Genomic DNA, 10,163 nt, shown 5'->3' with positions numbered 1-10,163 from the left:
TGTTGCTAACTGCTCTATAAAACTTTCCTCTCCTTTCTCTGCAGTTTCCCTTCCTTTCTCTTCTCCTGGGAGTTGGGCATGGTCTATGCTGTCAAATCTTTCTCTGATTCGTCATTTTGTCTGGCGCTCAATTAGACATCATTTTCAAATATGAGTGCTTCCTTCTGCAAACTAGTTTACCTTCATTGTTTGGTATTAAAGGTGAGTAATAATGGTGTGTCTGTATTCCTGTCAGGGGATTAAAGGTGTGTGCTGAGGCTGAGTCAGACCGCCACTAGAAACAGATTTTTACAAAAGGACAATTTTTGGGATCCCAGTGTGATCAAATATCCTGCAACATTTATGTTCTGTTCCTTCATTGTTACAATGAGGATAGAGTAACGTTGGTCTTAGAATTACAGTAATTATACAAGGGAATATAAGAAATGAATTGCCTGGTTATTACATAGAAAGAGAAACAATGTTGCCATTAAATTAGCCAAGTACAGCCCTGGATATGATGCTGAAAAATATTTTAAATGGTAAGACATCATCTCTACCTAATACCATCAATTAAAGATGTTGAAACCATCCATTGCTAGTAGAAAAGTTTAGGACTGCTGGAAGAGAGATAATTGGTATGAACGTCATGTGCAATCCAAACAATACAATACAAACAAACAATACAATAGGGCTCAGAACCGGATGATTACAGAAGGATAGATATCCATCGGGTTCCTTCTTGAATCTCATGAGGACATCTAGATTGCATCTCCCACACAGGCCATGAGGAGCCAACTTCACGTTTACCTATTCTGCCACTTCCCTGGCATTCACATCTGCATCATGTCCAAGCAGATGCTAAGACCAAAGGTAGGATTTTTCTTAGGTTCTGTCACCAATCTTGCCATTACTCTCTTGGCTCTCATTTCTCCTTGGCGAGTCCTGCCCTGAAATTACTTTTTGGCTTTGTTACAGTTCACTGTTGTCTTTTTAGGATGGCTTTGCTGTAGAAAAGTTGGTTGTAAGCCAAGCTAGCCACACTCCATCCTGCTTGCTTCTTTACTGGGCAATTGGAGATGGATAACTAATGGGGACATAGAAATAGAAACTGCGGTTCTAACATGTTCCCAATGGTCTTCCTCTGAAAATATACAAATGACCAACTGGCAGTAAACCTCCTGTCCATTGTTGTTATAAGAGATTTTATAATACCTTCTCCAGCCTCTGAACCCAGGTATGGTTTCATCAGTTATGGGGATGAGGTACATCCCCATAGCTAGCTTGGCTTTTAAAGCCCTGTGAATATAAATATTTCATATCACTCTTTTTTTCAAAATAGCAATTGCCCTGGTTAGGATAATGATTGCTATAATATAACATCATGACCAAAAGAAACCTGGGGAGGGCAGGACTTATTTGGCTTACAAGCCTGCATTAGGGTTCATCACCAAAGGAAGTCAGGATAGGAACTCAAACAGAACAGGAACTTGGAGGCAGGAACTGATACAGAGGACATGAAGGGGTGCTGCTTACTGGCTTGCTCTTCATGGCTTGCTCAGCCTGCTTTCTTATAGAACTCAGGGCCACCAGTCCAGGGATGGCACTACGCACAATGGGATAGCCCTCTCCCATCAATCACCTGGGCTCGGCCCTCCCCCATCAACCAATATTAAGAAAATGATCAGGCTTGCCTACAGCTTGATCATAAGGAAGCATCTTCTCAATTGAGGTTTCCTCCTATCAGATAACTGTAGCTTGTGTCTCCTTGACATAAAACTAGCTAGCACAGTATTTAACTGTATTTTAAAGACTTTCAGTCAAAACCAATGAACAAACAACATTTGCTCTGGCTGCATAGATGACTCAGTGTTTAAGAGGATGTACTGCTGCTCTTGAAGATCTCAAGGTTCAGTTCGAAGCACCCATGACCAATGATTCACAATGTTATTTAACTCCAGCTCCAGGAAACTGATGTCTTCTTCTGGTTTCTGAAGGTACCCATGCTTATGTGGACTTAATCATACACATATACATATGATTAATACGTCCTTTTTGGAAAATCACCATTTAAGCAATAATTGTTTGAAAACATATTTTCTCTATCTTCCTTTTCAGTTTACAATGATGAGGATTAAACATTGTTTTGCTAGTCAAGAATTCTACCATGAAATTATACCCATATGTATATCCTTTTAATGTTGTCACCAAGTTTCTACATTTAACCATAAATATGCTTCAAACTGAAAACATGACCCATTTACTGAAAACATGACCATTATAATTAGATACTTTAAAGTCCGACAGTCTTTACTGGCTTTCTTTCCATCCGAGTTACCCTCAAATAATACAAAACAACTGTTTTTTTCTAGTTAGAAAGACAATGAAAACTAATATCAAGATGGCTAAGGGGAGTTGGATTCTTCAAGTGGAACGCAAGTTCACTTATAAAGTACAGGACGCATGTGGGTAAGTGGCTGTAGCTGGGCCGTTCCACTCAGCATCAGTTCTAGCTGGATAATTCCATGAAGCCCCATTTGTTACTTAATGTAGCCGTGAACACATATTTGGTCCTTTTTTCTGTAAGATTCATCATACATCTAGCAGAGTACTTAACATTCTCCTACTGGTAGTGAAATAGAGCTTATTTTTCCTCTTTTTACAGTTGCTAATAGAATATGGCTTTTCAATCCCAAAAACAAGATAGAACTCCACAGTGAGGACATGCTATTTACTGTGCCAAGCTGTTCAGTTGATTTAGCTTCCAGATGAGGGAAGAGAATAAAAGATAGAAGTGAACAGTTAGAACCAGATAGGTGAGCTTATAACCCAAATGATAGAAATAACTCCTCAAAATGTGAAATAAGGTAAAGAATAAATTTAGATTTCTTTTTTTTAGTCTGTAGGGATCAGCTTTGTGTAGAACAGTGACATATTTGCCAGAAGAATCCCTTTGCATTCTAATCCATGCACTGCAAAGGGAGCCGCTGCAGAGTCAGCTCTCTGTGAGAGCACCCAAGGCATTCCTTCTTCTATTCCAGCAAGTCCTAGAGGGAGAATGAGTCAGCTTTATGCCTAGGTGAGCATCTTTGGCCAGAGGTAAAGTGATGTGTTTTTTTAAAATGCACTAAAATAAGTTTCTAAAAGCAAACTAACAGATCTCAGATTCTATCTGATAATGAAATTTTGCCTAATCTCTACTTTTTTTTTTCCCGCTTTTGAGAACTTTAAAAGGTCGAGTGTGAATAGGTTGGAATAGTTGAAACATTTTTAAACCATTTTTATTTTGATAATCAAGATAGCACTTTATTAACAACAGCTGAATATTATATGAATAGGCTATCTATAAATGCACATGTGTACATTAATTTACAGGGTTGTAATTTTAGAAACGGCACAGTTCCTTGAAATTGGCTGTCTAATTTTACTCTTTACTGTTCAATAGTAAACAGTGACATCTGAAGGACTACATTCTAGTTCTTTCGTATGAAAATGGCAAAGGGGTGATAGGCGATGAATTCTTTAAGAAGAATATTAAATTCACATATAAAATAAGGCATATATGTAGGTAAGTGGTTGTAGCTGGTATAGAACTGACTCGAAAAAGGAATCTATAGAAAACAGCATCAGAAGTGTGATGTGACATCCTTTGAGAATATGCTGAAATGTATCTGTCAATTCCCTATCGATAACCAATAATCTACTAATAAACTAGTCATCTATCTATTCATTTAACCATCATCTATCATCTATCTATCTATCTGTCTGTCTATCTATCTATTATCTATCTATCATCTATCTTCTATCATATATTTATGTATCTATCATCATCATTTACCTATGTATCTATGTATTTATATCTGTCAATCAATCAGTCGATCTATTTATGTAACTATCATCAATCTCATATTTATTTATCTATCACCTATCTATCTATCATGTATCATCTATCCACCTATTTATTATCATATACCTATGTACCTTATGTATCTATGTATCTAATTACGTGTCTATCTATCTATCTATCTATCTATCTATCTATCTATCTATCTATCTATCTATCTATTTATCATCTATCATCTGTCAATCTATCCTCACCTCCCTGTCTATCTGCCATCTATCATCTTCAGCAATCAGTACATCTAAGTCCATCAAGAGATATAGAAAAGGCACAGCTGTAAACATCTGGTGATGAGGTAAAAGGACACTTCTAGTTTGTGCTATACCTTGGCTACATCTAAGTTTCATTCTAAAGAATAAATTTGAGTTGAAAGGGCCTAAACTATTTTTCTGTCTTCATAAAAATAGATTTAAATGCAGCGGAGTTCATTGTCTTTTTTTAGATTAGAAAAAACACTCCCAATTTATGAAAATGGTATATTCAAAATCTGTGAAAATGGTATATTCAAAATCTGTTTCAGCTTTTTTTAAGAACAAGAGAAATACTGAATTGTGAATATTTCTTATAAATTTTCATAATTTTTTATGGCTGAACAAAATTTTATTGTATACATGTATCATGTTTTCATTATCCATTCCTTACTGATAGGAGTTTAGACTGAATAAGTTTCCTTGCTATTTTTGAAAAAAAAAAGTAGCAGCAAAACAGAGCATGGAAGTGTCTCTCTGTTAGCATCTCTTGAGTATATGACAAAGAATGTGGAACTGGGCCATATGGTAGTTATATATATTTACTGAGAACTCTCCAGAATGGTTTGTACAGTGGCTGAGATACTTTACGGTCTCAATGGCAGTGGTCAGTATTTCCTCTCTCTATGTCTTTATCAACATCATGGTCATTTGGTTTTGAGGATTTCCTTTCTGATAGGGATGGCATAGAACCTCGAGGTAGCCATCCTTTGCATGCATTTCTCTAATGGCTAAAGTGTTGAGCAATAAAGTATTTAATGGCCTTTACATACTTCATTACCCTAATTATTGATCAGCAATAGGGTTTTTGGTATTTAACTTTTGCGGTTCTTTTTATGTTCTAAATATTAATTCACTGACTCACAAAGTTATTTCCTATCTATGGCTGTCCACTCACTGATAATGGTTTCCTTCGCTGTTCAAAGGACTTTGTTTAAATTTTAAAAAGCATTTCTTTTATTTTTGATAATATAATGTAATTACATCTTTCTTTTTTCTTTTTCTTTCATTCGAACCCTCTTATGAACCCTTCCTTGGCTCTCTTTGAAATTCATGGCCTCTATTTTCATAAGATCTTGTTACAATCATCAATGTATATATGGATGCACTCCTAATCATAACTGACTTTATCTTTATAATGTGTATATGTTTGCATGGCTGACCAATTGGTATTACATAAACAATTGACATGTTCTTCCCTAGGAAAGATGATTTCTCCCACTTCAGCACTTCTTATTTGTCTATAGTTTTTTTTGTGTCCTTTCTACTCATCCACATTGGCATGTCTATCATATGACAGATTGCTTTTGGTAATATAACTATGTTTATAACATTATAATATTCCAGTCCAGAGGCATCCATTATCTGCTATTATATGGTTTTTATATGCTTGGCCCAGAGAGTGGCATTGTTGGGAGGTGTGGCCTTATTGGAGTAGGTATGTCACTGTGGGCATGGGCTTTCATATCCTTGTACTAGCGGCCTGGGAACCAGTATTCTGCTAGCTGCTTTCACATGAAGATATAGAACTCTCAGCTCCTCCTGCACCATGCCTGCCTGGATGCTGCCATGCTCCTGCCTTGGTGATAATGCACTGAACCTCTGAGCCTGTAAGCCAGCCCCAATTAAATGTTGTCCCTTATAAGACTTGCATTGGTCATGGTGTCTCTTCACAGTAGTAAAATCCTAAGACAGGTATCTTTCTAAACTTCTTTACTTAGTATCTTAAAATTGTCATGGTAAAGATCTTTCACTTTCTTTGTTAGGTTTATTCTTCAGTATTTTATCTGTCTGTCTGTCTGTCATCTGTCCGTCTGCCCGCCCACCCACCCATCCATCCGTCATCTATCTATCTATCTATCTATCTATCTATCTATCTATCTATCTATCTATCTATCTATCTATCTATCTATCATCTATTGATTTATTTGTTGTTGTTAATGGGATATGGTTAGGATTAATCTTCCTTCCTTCCTTCCTTCTTATTTTCTGTTGTGAATAGATATGTTTCCTCAGCAAGTTTAGTTTTCATAAAAGGAAAAGTTACTGAACTGTGTATGGTAATATTATATGTTGCAATTGTACTAAAAGTATTTACTAAACATAAGAGTTTTCTGATTTCTATGGCATGCTATAATTATAGAATCATATCATATGTGAAAAGCAATATTTTGGTTTCTCTCTTTTCTTATTGCTCTTGACAATATTTAAAGTAGTAAACTGGATAAAAGTGGGCAGAGTAGGAATTCTGATCTTATTTCTCTAAGGTCTGGAATGTACTTTTTGTGCATGTGCCCATGGATGAGACTCTCTTTCTTTTCCTCCATGTATAGTTTTTCCTTAATAATTTTCTGCAGCATGATTTGGTTGTTATGAATCTTCTTAATTTGTATTTGTATTAAAATGCCCTTATTTCTTTTTCAATTTGGAGAGATAACTTTGCAAAGGAGTAAAGAGCTTTGTTACTAGTCATTGATTTCCAGGCTTTGACAAGTACCATTCCATGCTCTCCTGGCTGTTTCCAGTGAATATATGTTCCCTTCTATATGAGCTCTGTGCCTTGTAGTTGAGTTAGCATTTTTCCTCATAAGTTTTAGTATTGTTCTGTAGCTTTGCGTCTTTGATATCTTGCCTATGATATGATGTATAGAACATCTCTCAGCATGTTCATTTGTGATTTTACATTCCTATTACATTTGGATACCAATTCCTTCTTATAAGTTTCTGTATCTGCTTTGAGTTGAGCTTTTCAAATGTGATGTAGTAAGTTTGTTGCATAATTATCGAGTGTTTAAGTATTATGAAAAAACATTTGTAAATTATATAGAACAATTTTGTTCCATTGTGAGAGAATGTCCTTTCTGTAGATTTCTCTGTTGGTTTTCAAGATTCTACAAAGTGTACACTAGTGCTGCTGCCCTCACATTTATCTCTGAAGGTTTAAGGCACTTGGTGAGGAAAGCCTGACGTGTCCTTATGAATTACATCTTAATGAGTAGTTCCTTCAAATTCAGTGCCCTACCTTACTTAGGATGTAGTCTGAGTCAAAAAATGGTCTTCTCCATGTATTGACTCTTCAGTTTGAATTTTAAATGATAGTGGAAACTTTTTAAATTTGCCTTTGAAGAGAATGGCCTGAACTCCAGGATATACCATAGTTTCTGTGCTTTCTGACACCTTTCTTCTTATATATGTTTTTAATCGAAATGGAATTATTTCACCTTCTTCCTTCTCTTTCTCTCTCTGTAGTCCTTTCCAGCTACGCTCCTGTGAGCCACCTCACATATCTCCCCTCAAGTGGTCGCATCTTTTTTCTTTGATTTTCTTATGTTACATGTATTTATGTATATATGCATGTATGTATGTAGGCACACATACATATTCTTGATAAGTTATTTTCATTATCTGGCAAACCTTACTTTCCAATATGTTCCACTGTTTTTACTGTCAGTTTGAAACAAGTGATACTGCATGTTATCCCAGGAAACGAGAGATTTGAACAGTTTTTGTAAGTACACAGTGCCTGATTTCTACAGGATAATATAGTCATGGTGTTAAATGAGGGGCCAAATGTTTTTACCCAATTGCACTGCATACTGAGTAACTGTAATATGGGATTTGTCGCACCCTCTAGTGCCTGGGTTCATCTGATTATGCTATGTTATGTAATTATGTGGCAAATTTGTTTGTAAACACTACCTCCAACTTTTTGTCCAAGTACTACCAACATATTAAGGAGAGTGTTGAAGTGTGTCTATACCTACAGTCTCAGTCCAGATACAGCTTAGCCACAGTGATCACTGAGTATCCTCACAGCATGAGTGGTTTTTCTCTTGAACACCTGCATTTCTGTGCCTCAGCCCCGTGTTTGCTCACGCTGTCGTTCACACTTGACAAAGCTCTCCATCTTCCGTGTCATCTTGTAATATGCTACGTCCTTCAGATTTCAGCATGTGCGCCTCATCATCTGTCAGTTCCTGTCGGTTCCTCCGAACTCCCATTGCTCATGGATTCAGCACCTCACATATGGAAATTATTTTCTGCAGAAGTGTTTAAACTTCCACCTGAGTGACAATTTTTCAGATTATCAGTTACTTATTTCTAGATTTTTATTTTTGTGAGTTTTAAACAGATTACTAAGTGTTAAATTTTAGAGTATAGTCACATATCCACTGAGATCCTACAATTAATATTTTATCACATTTGACCTAACTATATTCATTTATTACTTTTTTTGTGATGTTGTGTCATAAATTTAATTGCATGGATCTGTCCATTTCTTCCCTAACATCTTAGTATTACAATCACAAACTATGATCTATATTTTAAATAATAATTTTGAATAAAACATTTTTATGCTCCTAGCACTTTACAGTAAGGTGACTGCACGATAGATGGTCATTTTACTTACACTGGTTGACTTTAGACACCACTTAGCAAAGCATTACAAGTTGAAGTCTGGAAGCCTGGGGGAAATGGTTGTAATGGTTTGCATATACTTGGCCCAGGGAGTGGCACTATTAGAAGGCGTCGCCCTGCTGGAGTAAGTGTGTCACTGTGGGTATGATCTTTCAGACCCTCATCCTAACTGCCTAGAAGTTAGTATTCTGCTGCTGGCCTTCAGATGAAGATGTAAAACTCTCAGCTCCTCTTGCATCATGCTTGCCTGAATGCTGCCATGGTCCTGCCTTGATGATAATGGACTGAACCTCTGAACCTATAAGCCAGCCCCAATTATATGTCCTTAAATGAGTTGCCTTGGTCACGGTGTCTGTTCACAGCAATAAAACCTTAACTAAGACAGTGGTTAATGGAGTCTCAAAGGCAGGGAGAGGTGGGTGTATTTCGTGCAGCCTGGAAAGTTGGTATTAGTTCATAGTAGACCAAGGTAGACCACATTGTAGGAGAACATGCAGGTACTGTTTAAGTGACTAAAAATGGTAACACGAGTGTCACAGAACTAAGAGTGTGACATCCTAGATAATATAAGGTGCAGATGAGGTAATATGATAGCCACTACTGGTCCCCATTTTGTAGGCTATGGAAGTCTTTCCCACTCTATCCAACTGGGAGGAAACCAGGCACATATACGGAGACAGATATGTGAAGAGGAGCTGGGCTGCTGGCCTGTGAGGAGGAAGCACTTCTTGAATCTCTTTAAATGGTGGGATTCTGACTTCCTGTCATGGAGAAAAGTTGTAGTACATAGATTTGGTAACGTCTTTTAAAATACGTTCTAATTATTTATCCTGAGTTCCTTTGTTCAAATAAGCAATCTGTATGTTTATTCATGTATGTGAACTCATATTGATATTTATACTTGCATCTATATTCATGAAAACTATTTTACCCATGCATTTTTATGCCACCTTCTGGGTCATTCATCTACATACACCAGTCTCCTTTTACTTCTGCCCTTTATTTTGCATAGATACTTCTAGTGGCAATGAACCATTTTCATTCACTTATTTCTTATAATTCTACCTGAGTAAGCAGAACCACATATCCATATTCTTTGAAAATATAGAATGTAATAATATCTGGCCCATAGCTAATCAATGTTTACTGAATGTTATGAATAGGGGGAAACACGCATATTTGGAGAAAATATAACATTCGTTCCAATGCCCTTAGCTCTTCCTCTGGTCCTCCTCTTTCTCCATTGCCCAGTGCTTTCATCTACTCTGACCCCTGGACTGTGAGCTGTCTTCAGACATGACTTTGTAGGTACTTTCCTAAGTTAAGAAGTCATCCACCCCATTTCTGGAAACTCCAATTTGTTTCTCATGCTGCTCTCAGCTAGGGGTTAGGAGAAAATTATAAGGAAGGAAGAAATTGACCGCACGCTGGGAGTGATTGAGAACGTCACTTAATGTCTTAAATCTCCTGAGGATGTTTACATATTGCAAGGGTGGTAAAAATCTGGCAGCGTAAATAATTTCAGGCATTTTATGTGAGAAAGACCTAGGGATTTAGTTGATCAGACCCACAATCCAAATGATCTAACAGCTAAGAGAAGTGAATCTGTTCTTTTA

Source organism: Rattus rattus, chromosome 4 (assembly GCF_011064425.1).
Source record: "Rattus rattus isolate New Zealand chromosome 4, Rrattus_CSIRO_v1, whole genome shotgun sequence".
Taxonomy (NCBI): Eukaryota; Metazoa; Chordata; class Mammalia; order Rodentia; family Muridae; genus Rattus; species Rattus rattus.
The sequence above is the reverse complement of the archived record's forward strand: the minus strand, read 5'-3'. Positions refer to the sequence as shown.